Here is a 14,583-nt window from a genome sequence, read left to right as displayed (position 1 = left end):
AAACTTCGGAATATGACGTCATAATGAAAGAATTCACTTCAGATTTTGTACTCAAGTGCAAAAGCTGTGGATGGAAGGAAATAAAAATCTAGGGTTTTCTTTCCGGAAGTGCTGATGGCGGATTTATATGTATGCCTTTATTGTAAACTCAGTTGTGATGTATGGATGCGAGAGTTGTACTGTGAAAAAGGCTGACCGCCGAAGAATTGACGCGTTTGAATTGTGGTGCTTGCGAAGACTCTTGAGAGTTCTTTGGACTGCCAGAAGATCAAATCAGTCGATATTGTCGACCATAAACCCTGACTGCTCATTGGAGGGTCAAATTCTAAAGTTAAAGCTCAGCTACTTTGGTCATCTGATGAGAAGAGAGGAGTCGCTGGAGAAAGATTTGATGTTGGGAAAGGTTGAGGGTCGCCGGAGAAGGGGTAGGCAGCGAACGCGATGGTTAGATGGCATTCTCGAGGCATTGCAGATGAAGCTATGTGATGTTAAGAAGATAGTGAGAGACCGGAAAGCGTGGCGTGACATGGTCCATAGGGTCACGAAGAGTCGGACACGACTGAACGACTGAATTGAACTGATTGTAAACTCTCTCATAATGACAAAAAAAAAACTAAATAAATGTGAGAGAAAGCCTGCACAGAACCAGGTATTATCTCAGGCAAAAAGCAATTGAAAATAAAAGAAATGGGAAAACTTCCAAGAGAAAATTTAAAGAAAGCCAATCAGAAAAAAAAAAAAAGAAAACTGTCACAAATGTCGGGCGGCAAAAGTGGTTTTCAGGGCAGAAATTCCCCGAGACAAAATGGCTCATTATAGAGACGAAAAAAACTAACCACAACGCTGGATCCAGTGTGCCAAGATCCTTGCGATGTGCTCGCAAGTGTCCACAATAAAGGAAGGGGCGGGGAACTGTGGGAAGGAAGAGAAGTCAAGAAAAAAAGACGAGAGGAATAAAAATGTATACCGTTCGCCTTTCCGCGAATAAATGAAAAATTAGTTTTTTTTTTACGCCAGATTTTTATTTCTTAGTGGATTGTCACATCTGCCTAGAGCGCGTGGACTGTACACATGTGTCGCGTGGTTGCAATCTCTTTGCATTACTGTGTGTTTGATTTTCCTTCGATTTAAACTTCTTCATAGAAGGAATGCGAATTGCATTGCTTGCAATGAGCTTGTTGTGCAAATGTCAAATTCACATTTCCCTCCTTGCTGGTCGCAGGCAACCGTGGGAACGTTTGACGAATTGTGGATAGTTTTGCCGACGGAGAACAGCAAACCTGTGGTCTTTTTTTTTTTTCGATACTTCAACTCCTTTCCGAGGATCTCCGCAGCTCTTGACGCCGTGGATAGGTAGAACATTTGCAGCTATGATTGCTGCTGCAGGGCCGATCTAGAGGATTAATCCTCCTCCATTGTTACAACAGGGTCGGTGCGTGGCTAGACCCACTGGGCGCACCTTCAGTGTCCACTGCTGCGAGACACACGATGATTCATTGAATAACTTTGGTACTCTGAAAGAGTATTCTTAGTCGTTTGCCCTTTTTTCATGGAGCCTTCCTCTCTGGTCGGTGCCCTCTTCCAGGGATCCTTTTGCTTCTGCCGTCAGTAGACTACGCTGTGTCAGCACTCGTTGCTGTTCAGAGCGGTTGCTGAACTGCACTGCATCCCACTGCTCAGAGTTCGGCTTTTGTGAGACCTATAGCATGTGAGATTTTTAACTGGCCCGTTACTATGTGATACATCGTAGCTCTTTCTCACGCCAGTCACACACCTGGATATACCACGGGATTTATATTGTTCCGAGCGTACAGATTGGGGTGAGTCGGGTTCAGCGATGGAATTTCATCGTAGTGGGGTCGGGATGAGACCACGTATCGAGACAGAAGTCAGTCAGGGAGGAGGGGCAAAGATGGATGTTTTTGCTCTATTTTTACATGACAAAGATGTACCTCTGCCCTTTTTTTCGAGGCGCCAGATTGATTGTGTGTGAGATATTGGCGTGACGAAGGCATGTTCACTAAAGGTTAGTGGAGGTGGATATATTTGAATCGCACGAGAGGGACCCGATAGCGCAGCCACTTTCCCTACTTATGCACATATTAAAAAGCACACCATACGAACTACGTAATTCATCTTTGTAATATTGCCCAAACCCGCCGCAAGATCCAAACAGACCATCCTGAAAAATTTGTACTTTTACTAGCAGGGCATATTCCTTTACGATGCGTTGTTTGTTGCGTTCCAGCACGCGCACGTAATAGCCTCCCACACTCCTGTTCTTGTCCGCACTCGACGGGCTTGCAGTGGTCGCTATTATTTTCCTGGTGAGTGTGCTTGCGTGGTTTGCTTGCTGCGTGAATAAAATTGCAGCAATTATGACTCTGCACGAACTATGGCGTCTTCGTTTCTTGCATGGGCTAAATTTACCTCACACGTGATGGAGAGCAGATGGATAGCCAAAGAGGAAAAACAAATGCCTGCGCTCATACGCCAAAAAGAAAAGGCGAGTGTTATATTTCGTACGTGATGCGCCATCGCTGTTGCCACGCGGCTGCTGAAAGCAGTCCGTAAATGTTTCTTTTGTGACATGCTTTCCTTTAATGTCATTTGCATATGTCTGGGATCTCGGCAGTGAAGAATACACATAGATGCATTCCTGTGCTGGGTAGATAAAGTTGTAACAAATATCCCAGATTGCTCCGGCTACGTATTTAACGACGATAAATTGGAGCAGGTGTCTTCTTACAACTATCTATCTTAAACTTCACATTATCAATAGCTTCTTTTTGCAATATACATATGTATATGTACATATACACATGTAAATTTATATACATATACATTTCAATTTTGCCAGCGCTAACTGTACTTTTTACATATCAAACTGATAAATAATATTAGATACTCTAGTAATTCCCAAAATGGAATACACATCGCCAATATGGTATTCAGCTCACCGTACGTCAATTGTCATTTCGAAGAAGAGCACCGCGACTTAGACGAGGAGGGAAGGAAGACTCACAAAAACAAGCGCTGACCTGCAACAGAATTTTATTGCTTGGGACGTGCAAATAAATAGACCCGGCTCCAAACAACAAAAGAAAAACATGATGGTGATCACACTTGCCCATGAACACGAAAAAAACAGACGCAAATGGTGCTGCATCTTCAATTCCCAGCTGCTAGAAATTGGAATTCTTTATCAGACATCTCTACGAAGGGGCTGTTGACAGAGACATCCTTGACCGGCCGGTTTTCACTACTTATATAATTTCTCGAGTTAACTTGTCTAGATGTTTACTTAACACTTTTGTTTGATGGAAGTATGGCTGACAACCATTACTGTCGCAGTCTCTGCAGTGGATGCCGAGGTATGTCTTTTAACTGCATTGAAAACGACAGTTGTTAGGGCCAAAATATATGCGTTGTTTTCGTTTTTTTGATGATTTTCTTGTCCTGCTTGACACCAATGCCCTTGATTTTGAATCGGTCATGCACGAGATTCGAGATAATTTTGTTCAGTGCCGCCATCTGCTCAAGTTTACTCACGAAATTCACACGAAAAATTTACTCGAAAAAAAAAAGCCAATACTCAACTCAAGGTTCTTAGTACGAGGTTTAGTCTGCGTCAGGCCCAGAAATGCATTTTCGAATATCCGCTGTAGGCGGTGCACCTTCTGTGGGTATTCAATGTAAAACACCCAGTTCTGCAAATAGGCAGCATATGCCCCCAGAAATGACGAAGCCTCTGTAATCAGGACTGGGTCCACGTAGAGTGCTACTTCTTCAGTGGTGCGCAGACATGACATGAATGGCGCCTCATACTGTGGGGTTAACACAGATTCATTTGTATGTCACTACACTGCTCACAAGCAAGCTGGGTTTCGCAAGGGCAGAGGAACTAGAGACCAAATTGCCAACCTTCACTGGATCATGGAAAAAGCAAGAGAGTTCCAGAAACCCATTTACTTCTGCTTTATTGATTATGCGAAAGCGTTTGACTGCGTAGATCACAGCAGATTGTGGCAAGCTCTCCAAGAGATGGGAGTTCCAATTCACCTCATCTGTCTCCTCAGGAACCTTTATGAAGGGCAAGAGGCCACAGTCAGAACTGGGCATGGTCTTACTGATTGGTTTCCGATTGAGAAAGGGGTGAGGCAAGGCTGCATACTGTCGCCCTGCCTATTTAACCTATATGCAGAGTGCATCATGAGGAAGGCCGGTCTGGACGAGTCTTCAGCTGGAGTGAAGATTGCTGGAAAACGTATCAACAACCTTAGATATGCGGATGATACCACTTTAATGGCAGAAAGTGAAGTGGAACTCAAGAGACTTCTGATGCGCGTACAAGAAGAGAGTGAGAAGTTTGGGCTTAAACTGAACATTAAAAAGACGAAGATCATGGCGTCTCGCCCTATCAAGTCCTGGAGCATCAATGGACAAGAAGTGGAAGCTGTGACAGATTTTCTGTTCTTGGGCGCCAAGATTACCTCGGAAGGAGACTGCAGCCATGAAATTAGGAGACGCCTGCTTCTGGGAAAGAGAGCAATGGTTAGCCTTGACCGCCTAGTAAAGAGCAGAGACATTAGTCTGCCAACCAAGATCCGTATAACCCGTGCTATGGTCTTTCCAGTTGTGATGTATGGATGCGAGAGTTGGACTGTGAAAAAGGCTGACCGCCGAAGAATTGACGCGTTTGAATTGTGGTGCTGGCGACGACTCTTAAGAGTTCCTTGGACTGCCAGAAGATCAAATCAGTCGATATCGTCGACCATAAACCCTGACTGCTCATTGGAGGGTCAAATTCTAAAGTTAAAGCTCAGCTACTTTGGTCATCTGATGAGAAGAGAGGAGTCGCTGGAGAAAGATTTGATGTTGGGAAAGGTTGAGGGTCGCCGGAGAAGGGGTAGGCAGCGAACACGATGGTTAGATGGCATTCTCGAGGCATTGCAGATGAAGCTATGTGATGTTAAGAAGATAGTGAGAGACCGGAAAGCGTGGCGTGACATGGTCCATAGGGTCACGAAGAGTCGGACACGACTGAACGCCTGAACTGAACTGACACTGCTCACACATGTTCATGAAGTGGTCTAAACTACACACATATTTGCTCCTAACATTCTGTACACTTCTGAAAAAGGGTAAATGTTTGGGCTAGACAGAACAGTCCGGATAACTAAAACATTAATATAAAGCACTAATATCCCCTTCAGGAGCGAATTAAGAAATACCAACAGTAAAACTTTAAATCCTTTATAAATTGTCTCTAAAAAAACACTCATAACAAGAAATAAGATTAACAACTTGTTTATTTTGCATACAAAATTTTTCGTGCTGTGTAAAATTTACACATGGCGCCTTAAGAAGAAAAAACAGGCTAGGCTAACTACCGCTTTTTCTAGTGACTTTGATTTTGTTGTAACTTAATCTTATAAAAGTATTATTTTGTGCAGCCTCTCTACTTGCAGCACTTAAGACACCTTATTTTTTCGGCGGAACACGTAGTAGCAGCCTTTTGCAGAACTGAGGCAACGAAAACCTCCGCACTTGCGACAAGAAATGCTTGACTTGGAAGTACAGCCTACGTCTCGACTCATTTGTGGAAAGTTAGCAGTCGTATGCATTGACCAGTTGTTGGTGCCATTGAGCCTCGTTGAGTTAGTGGCATTGGCGTCCCACCGTGTGATTACTGAGGAGGCTTTGGATTGGAGGTTGTGGTCTTCCTCGCTTAGGCTGTGCACTCGTGTTGCTTGCAATTAAGCTGCGCGCGATATCCGATTGGAGTGCCATCACATCCTTCATTTATTTTCTCGATAGTGCCTGTTCATTTGCATCGCGGACATAATCAATCCAGGTTTGCAAACTGTGAAGGAAATGAAGTGAGAGATCACCCTTACTGGCCTCTTCTTTGTTCCTATGTAAAGCGGATACAACGACATCAAGAAATCCAACTTGTCGACGTCGCCAATGAATCTGTTGTATTCTGCGATTACCTGCGGGTAGTCCATGTCGACATGTTCTTTTGCTGGTTCACTCGACCGTTTCACCGTTGTGAGAATCCCCAGTCCTGTTAATGGGACCATTGTCATGCCATCGCACTATGACCACGCTCTCTTCGTTAATCCTGAAATCATGACTTCCACGCCCTGCCTTCTTCAATTCCTTTACTTCTAATTCAATTCCAAGAAGCCTGTTGGACCTGATAGTGTCAGGGGCCAGACGATCTGGCAATTAGAGCTCTCGGAACAGTCGTCATCATCATCAGCCTGACTATACCCACTACAGGGCGAGGCCTCTCCCATATTTCTCCAATTAACCCGGTTCTGCTGCATCCACTTGACCCCTGCGAACTTCTTAAACTCATCCGCCCACCTAACTTTCTGCCGCCCCCTGCTACGCTTTCCTTCCCTAGGAATGCAGTTTGGTACCCTAAGCGACCAACGGTTATCCTCTCTTCGCACTACATGTCCTGCCCATGCCCATTTCTTCTTCTTAATATCCACTAGAATGTCAGTAACTTGAGTTATTTCTCTGACCCACTCTGCACGCTTTCTATTTCCTAATGTTACCCCTACCATTTTTCGTTCCATAGCCCTCTGAGTTGTCCTCAACTTAAGTAGAACCCTTTTGGTTAGCCTCCACGTTTCAGCCCCATAGGTGAGTACAGGTAAAATGCAATTGTTGTTTACTTTTCTCTTGAGCGATACCGGTAAGCTTCTAGCCATAATCTGCGAGTGCTCGCCAAATTCGCTCCATCCCAAGCTTATTCTTCCTGTTATTTCCTTTTCATGGTCCGGATCTGCGGTTACTACCTGTCCTAAGTAGACATATTCGCCTACTACTTCCATTGCTTCGCTTCCTAACGTAAATGGCTGTTCCTTCCCGAGGCTGTTGAACAAAGCCTTAGTCTTCAGCATATTGATTTTTAAGCCTACCTTTCTACTTTTCCTGTCCAGGTCATCAATGATTATTTGCAGTTCATCCCTCGAGCTACTTAGCAAGGCAATGTCATCAGCAAATCGCAGATTACTGAGGTACTCTCCATATACCCTTATCCCTAACTGCTCCCATTCCAAGTTTCTGAATACTTCCTCTAAGCAAGGTGTGAATAGTGCTGCGGAGATCGTGTCTCCTTGCCTAACACCTCTCTTTATGGAAATTTTGTTACTTTCTTTATGCAGAACTATGGTTGCTGTGCAGCCACTATATATATCTTCCAGCACTTTCACTTACGGCTCGTCTACCCCCTGATTTCGCAATGCCTGCATCACCGCCAAGGTTTCAGCTAAGTCAAATGCTTTTTTTTGTAATCAATGAATGCTATGTATAAGGACTGATTATATTTCGAGAATTTTTCTATCACCTGGTTGATGGTATGGATATGATCGATTGTAGAGTACCGTTTCCGAAAACCTGCTTTATCCTTTGCTTGATTGCAGTCTAAGGTTGTCCTGATTCTATTAGCGATTGCCTTAGTAAATACCTTATAAGCAACAGACAGTAAGCTGACTGGCCTGTAATGCAAGGTCTTTATAGTCCCCTTTCTTATGGATGAGGATAATGTTTGCATTCTTCCATGGCTCCGGTACCGTCGATGACACCAGACACGGCGTATACAGGGTGGCCGATTTTTATATCACAATATCCCCCCCCCCCCCCCCGTCCTTTAACAAATCTGTAGTTATCTGATCCTCTCCAGCTGAATTTCTCCTGCTCATAGTTTCCAATGCTTTCTTCGTCCTGGTGGAACGTCTGACTGTTTTTCTCTACCGCCAATCTCATTACGGTCCTGACTACTTTGGCTACTGTAGATATCTGTATAGAACTCCTCGGCTACTTTGACTATCTTGTCCATATTTTCTTGATGACGTTGCCCGCCTTGTCCCTAATCGCATACATCTGGTCTTTGCCTATGTCCGATTTCTTCTTTACAGCTTTAAGGCTTCCCTCTTTCTTTACAGCATGCTCAATTTTCGCCATGTTATACTTCCTTATATCGGCCACCTTGCGCTTAGTGATTAGCTTTGATATCTCGGCCAATTCTGTCTGGTCTGTTGGATTGTAAGCTTTCATACTCTGCCGTTTCTTAATCAAACCTTTCGTCTTCTTAGACAGCTTACCGGTATCCTCTCTAACTATCCTACCGCCTACTTCTACCGCGCACTCAGTAATGATATCTCTGAAATTATTGTTCATTGCTTCTAGGGTAATGTCGCCATCCTCGGTTGGAGCTGAATATCTATAATGCAGCGAGATCCTGAACTCTGCCCTCCCCCTCACCGCTAATTCGTTGATGGGTTTCTTTCTTACTAATCTGTTGCGTTCCTTCATCAGATTTAGCCTAATTCGGGACCTCATCATCCTGTGGTCACTGCATCGCACTTTCCCGATTACCTCTACATCTTGCATAATGGCGGAGGTTGAACACAGTATGAAGTCAATTTCAGTTTTAATCTCCCCGCTGGGACTTTTCCATGTCCATTTCCGGTTCTTCCGTTTGCTGAAGAAGGTATTCATGATTCTTAAGTTATTGCGCTCTGCAAACTCGACTAGTAACTCCCCCTTGCTATTCCTAGCGCCAATGCCATAGTCACCTACTGCCTGGTCTCCTGCCTGCTTTTTCCCTACCTTGGCATTGAAGTCCCCCATTAGTACAGTATACTGCGTCTTTGCGTTTCGCATTGCCGATTTTACATCTTCGTAGAAGCTTTCAACTGCCTGGTCATCATAACTACATGTGGGTGCAGAGGCCTGTACAACCTTCAGTTTATACCGCTTATTAAGCCTAATTATAATGCTTGCCACCCTCTCATTAATACTATAGAATTCATCTATATTACCCGCTATATACTTATTAAGGAAACCTACTGCTCGTTCTCGCCTCTCCGGATAACACAGTACATGCGAGTACGCTTTTGCAGGCTAGTTGGTGCCAAAGCATTGTTTTTTTTTTGCGCAAAAAACACGACACAAAAGAAACGGGGTAGACAGTAGACTCAGGTTTTTATTGACGGAACATTTGCTTAAATACAGCAGCTGCTCTTATCAACAAGGAGAAGAAAAGAAGGGACTTCGCATACATACATATCAAATCAGCACAGATCCCATCATCGCACGAGTGAATGCATGCTTCGAATTTTAATTCTGCGCAAGATAACTGAATTCTTTTTTTTGAGGGCAAAATTGAAGAATTGCTGACACAGGAGTTACCTGATTTTTCTGTCTCATTAGCCTCAATTATCTCTCTTTGTCACGGCTCCGGGAGGGGTGCGAGACACCTTCCCGAACCGAGGCAAAGGTAGTTGGAACTTTGACACCCAGCGTTAGCCGGTTAGGTTGTGAATTAGAACAGAGCCACGAAGTCAATGATGGAAAAACAACGATATATTCTCAGTATTATACACAAGATTATACGACGCAAGCATTTACATGCATTTAAAACAACACAGTTAAGGTAGCCTACATAAAAACACTAGCAATTACAAATACATCAGTCAAAATTCTCCCTATCAAGACACATGCAAATTGAACACAGACGTTTAAAACCACGTCGGAACATGCCTTCGCGCTAAATAATCATGAAACCATACATATTACACGTTACAACTTTTCTGTATATGGGGAGTACGCGCTGTTTCGCAAATACCTAGAAGATATTAATTTGTGAATGTGTGCGCTAGCAAGTACATACACGCATCGCGTTTTGCATTTGCGTGTGCAACCGTCGCTGCAGCTTGTACGATCTTGCAGTGCATCGTCATATCTGCGACTGAAGATCCGCCAACTTCAACGCAAAAGTGCAAGCAAGAACGTAGCGTTTCGTTAGCGAGGATAAAATACGCTCGAGAATAAATGAAACACATCGCTGACCATCGACATATGCACAGGTCAGCCGGACATCGGGAATCGCTTCCTCGAGTGTTTACGTATGCAAAACACTTGGTCGGAAGTAAATTCATTGATGTCGCTGCTCCGCTGGCAGCAGGTGAAGCTAAAACAAGCAGTATTACAAGTGTTGGTGCACCGCATATATCTATATGTAGCAAAAATTGCATGCGTTCGAAAACGATGACAAAACACATCAGCACTATTAAATTGTGACATTCTGAGGTTTGTCTGCAAGAAAACAATACATTGCAAAGATGCGGGACACGGATAATCATTCGTGATAGCCAGGAAAAAGGTTCAGCGTGTTTAAAGGGCGATCGTTCAATTACGACCACAAATTCTACACTTAACAAAAATACACAAACTACGAAAGAGCAATGTCGGCTACATAAGCAGAAATATAACCACTGCCACTGTATCTTGCCGTGGTGTAGTGGTTAAAGTGCGTGCTTGCTGGCTGAAAAAACCGAAGTTGGAATCCCATTTAACTATTTTTTCTATTTTCTTTTTCATTTTTTCTTTTTAAAATGTAGTGGTGTTATTTTATAGCTCTGCATGCGTTTTCTAGCCTGGCGTCAAGTTTTGTTTCTGAAACAAGGGCCACGGAGCATACAGGAATTTCCGGTTTCATTTCGGTTCAGCCTGTATTAATTAACCAGAAACCGGACGAACGCGTCATTTCTGGAACTGATACCGGGCAGAGTATTCCGCTTTTGAACAGAAGCCGGGCCGATCGACGTAGCTCAACCAGAATGATCATGCCGGACACGCCAGCGCACTAAATAAGCATGATACCAAACATATTATACAACTATTTTCTATATAAAGAGCACACTTCGTTTCCCAAATACCTCGAAAATACGAAGCCGTCGAAGTGTGCGCTAGCAAGCATATACGCGCGTCGCGTCGCTTTTGCGCGTACAACAGTCGCTGCAGCTCCTACGATCTTGCGGTGCTTCTTCGTATCTGCAACTGAAGATCTGCCGCCTTCAACGCGAAAGTGGAAGCACGAATCTATCGTTTCGCTAGCGATGACAAAAAACTGTTCTAGAAAAAATAAACATCGCTGACCATCGAAAGATGCGCATATAGCCGCACACAAGGCGACGCGTTCTCGAATGTTTACATATTGAAGCCGCTCAGTCGGAAGTGTATTCATTGACATCGATGCTCCGCAGGTAGCACGTGAAGCTAAAACGGCCAGTATTACAAGTATTAGTGCACCGGATATCTCTGTATGTAGGAAAACTTACAAGCGTTCGTAGACGATGAAAAACACATCAGCACTAGTAAATTATGATGAGGTTGCCTTCAATAAAGCGACGCATTATAAAGATACGGCACATTTGTGAACCCTCGTGATAGCCTGGAAAAATATTCGGCGTGTTTAAAAGGTGATCGGTGAATTACGGCCACAAATTCTACAGCCAAAAAAAATATACGAAGTATGAAAGAGCTAACGTAGCTACATATATTGAATAATAACCACTGTAACCATAAGCCGCCGCAGAGTAGTGGTTCGGCTCGTCCTTTCCTTTCTTTCCGTACAAAAAGGAGGGCTTGGTCTGGCGCATTTATTTTTGCGACACGTTGTCTCGTGTTTCATGTACCTTCGTGCCCAAAATGATGTCTTCCTCAGAACAGTAATCCAAGTTCGGCTTGGCCGACTCCTTCCTAATTTTCTTGTGAGTTCGTGTCTCAATGTAGGTGGTACAGTAAAAGGGTACTTGCAAGAAGTGGTGCTCGCATACAGATTGCTGCATGTGTGCTTTTCCATGGAGTATTTGTGCAATGTTAAGCAGAAAAAATTGTATGCGGACCTAGTGGACACAATGCTTCCTGTACCGATATACCGTTTGTAGCACTGTCCAGGCCCAGGAGATGATATACTCAAGAGAGTTAGAAGATGCCAATATCACCACCAGTCAAATCATTTTTCTTTAAACTCCACACTAGCACATTATCAGTCAAAACATGGATGCACGCTAAAGGCCTGTTCGTCCCTTGGTCAACAAACTGTTTCTTGTGTAACAGACCAGAGACGATAGAACACGTGTTTTTGGACTGTTGGGATGCCATTTTTTTCTGGGATGTGCTTCAGAGAACTTTAAAAAAAGAGCTACCTCTAGATGCATATGGCATACGATTTTTACCTTTTCCTAATACAGAGGAGTTTCCCTTTGATGCAATAATGTTCCTGGGCCTCCACAGCTTGTGGAAAACCAGAATGCAGTTTAACAATGCAGATATACAAGTCAATCCTGTACGAGAACATTTCATACAGTGTTGTGCGATTCAGGGAAGTGCATATGACACTCCCCGAGCAGCCAGAATGGATTCATGTGCTTGACAGTTTGGTAAAACTAAAAAAGTTTTAACCCGCCGTGTCACGCGAAAGTGTGCTGGCACGTTTTATTGTTCATCGTCTTGTTTTGAATGTCCAAGTCGGTTTCAATGTCCAAGTGGTTAAGGTGCCCGTCTGAAGACCATGAGGACCGAGGTTCGATTCCACACTTGGTAGTAGAACTTATTTATTTTAATTTTATTTATTATTTTAAATGTAGTCGTGTTATTTTATATTGTTGCATGCTTTTTCCACCCTGGCGACGCGTTTCTTTCCGGAAACGAGAGCCATCAACCATACAGGCCATTCCGATATCATAGCTTCACCCGAATACATTCCGGACTTTCCAGCGCAGTACAGGAATTTCCTGAAGTAGCCCACAATCCTGTATCCCATATCCTGTACAGTAAACCTGTATACGATTTCCTGTACGAATTGTATACAGGATTTTTCAGTAGGGCTGGCCCTCTATTACCGCCGCAATGAAGTTGACGTAGCTGGAGATTTTTGTAAAATGGTTGTGTGCACAAACCAGGCACAGTTATCAATTTCAGAGGTTTATGCGCCATCTTCGCCGAATGATCAATACGATGTGCCCTTTAGAATAGCTGAATTAGACGCCGCTCTTGCTTCTTGCCGGCATTCATCTGCACACGATCCTGACGGGACTACTTATTACTCGGAACTCGGTGGCACCACACGGCGCACCATGCCTGACTTCGTGTTTTGCATCGTACGGGTGTTCCTGTGGCTGCAGGGACGCGCTGACGGCCGTTCCTTGGCACCGACCGACTACGCATCTCATTCATGCGCAGTGGCTTCAACAACTATCTGTCTACAGAATCATGTCTCAATTGCTGAGGCACCTACATCCTCACAGAAAGCTCCGCCGCACGTGGATTCCGGCGCTGATCTGCTCAGGCTTGATTCCCCGTTCTGCGCACGACCCAGAAGAATCACGTCATCAGAAGGGCTTAAAAGAGCGGAGCGCTGGAGCGCGACCTTCAGTGGACTCGGCGGCACCGCACGGCGCACGATGCCTGACTTCGTGTTTTGCATCGTACAGGTTGGTGACAAACAATCTTGTACTAGTTCTCTTAGAAGTTACTGTGTTGCCTTACTGGTGCTGCCAAGTCCACGCTGCTTGCTCCAGTGTTGTGTTGACGCATCTCGCTTTGTTTTCGTGTTGCTAAATGTCAGTGGTGACGTCGAAGAGAATCCAGGGCCTGATGAAGATAAACTGGATATGATTTTCAACACTGTCACCGAAATTAGGTCTAAACAGGACCAATTACAAGTAGGTTTACAGAGTGTTCAAGCAAGGCTCACGGAAATAGAGACAAACAGTTCTTCACTCCAGCTCTGTAGTGAAAAGGTTACAAAATGCGAGGAAGTAATTGACACTATGGCTACGGAGATTAGTCGCCTGAGTAGTAAAATAGAAGACTTGTAAAACCAAAGTCGTCGAAACAATCAAATCATATACGGCCTTAGTGAGGGTGAGAACGAAACTACGGCGGTATTAGAAAAACGGGTGCGGTATGACATTTTTAAGGATATTCTTAAAGTGGAAGTAAAATCTATTGAAAGGATACACCGGATCGGCAAGAAACGTACTACACGCGAACGTCCAGTAATTCTTCGTTTCTTCGATTTTTCTGAAAAAATGTCTGTTCTTCGAAACTGTTTCAAGTTGAAAGGAAAAAACGTATCCATCTCTGAAGACTTCTCACCTGCAATACGGGCAACGTGCCGGAAAGTATGGCAATCGTGTCAAGAAAATCGTGACAGGGGCGAGAAAGCGTCGGTAATATTTGATAAACTGAAGGTAGGCAACGATCTTTACGCATGGGACAGCATTGAAAGCAGGAGGATACCTGTCAAACGCGAAACATGTGAGGCTGAAGACGAAGACTTTCATTCTACATCGTGACAGACTACTTCAGTTCCGCTGTCTTCAATATGTTTCAATGCCAGGAGCATTGTCAATAAATCCACAGCATTGGCAGTAATTGTATTGACGTATAGCCCTGATATAATTGTGATTACTGAAACCTGGTTACATCCTGAAATACATGATTCGGAACTGCTCCCAAACTCGTATTCTCTCATTCGATTTGACCGTGATAGTAGGGGAGGGGGCGTTGCTATTGCTATTAAGGAAGGCTTACAATTTAAAAAAAGATCAGGGAATTTCCAATCATGAGAGCGTATGGTGCAGTATCGATGTTAACGGAACGTAAGTACTATTGGGCGGCATATACCGACGGCCGAACGCGTCAGTCGACTATCTCGCTGAGCTCCACGATTTTATGTGCCGTAAAGTTAAGGAACGTTCTAAGCTTATC

At 44.0% G+C, this 14,583-nt stretch overlaps 1 pseudogene; it reads left to right on the top strand.

Annotated features, from left to right (window-relative positions):
* The first annotated feature begins 2,944 nt into the window (after positions 1–2,944).
* LOC146200865 (uncharacterized) lies at positions 2,945–14,168 on the top strand (annotated as a pseudogene).
* The last annotated feature ends 415 nt before the right edge of the window (positions 14,169–14,583 follow it).

The sequence above is a fragment of the Amblyomma maculatum genome, chromosome 2, assembly GCF_055883805.1.
Source record: "Amblyomma maculatum isolate TAMU_Amacu chromosome 2, ASM5588380v1, whole genome shotgun sequence".
NCBI classification, from domain to species: domain Eukaryota; kingdom Metazoa; phylum Arthropoda; class Arachnida; order Ixodida; family Ixodidae; genus Amblyomma; species Amblyomma maculatum.
This window is presented reverse-complemented; position numbering and strand designations above follow the sequence as displayed.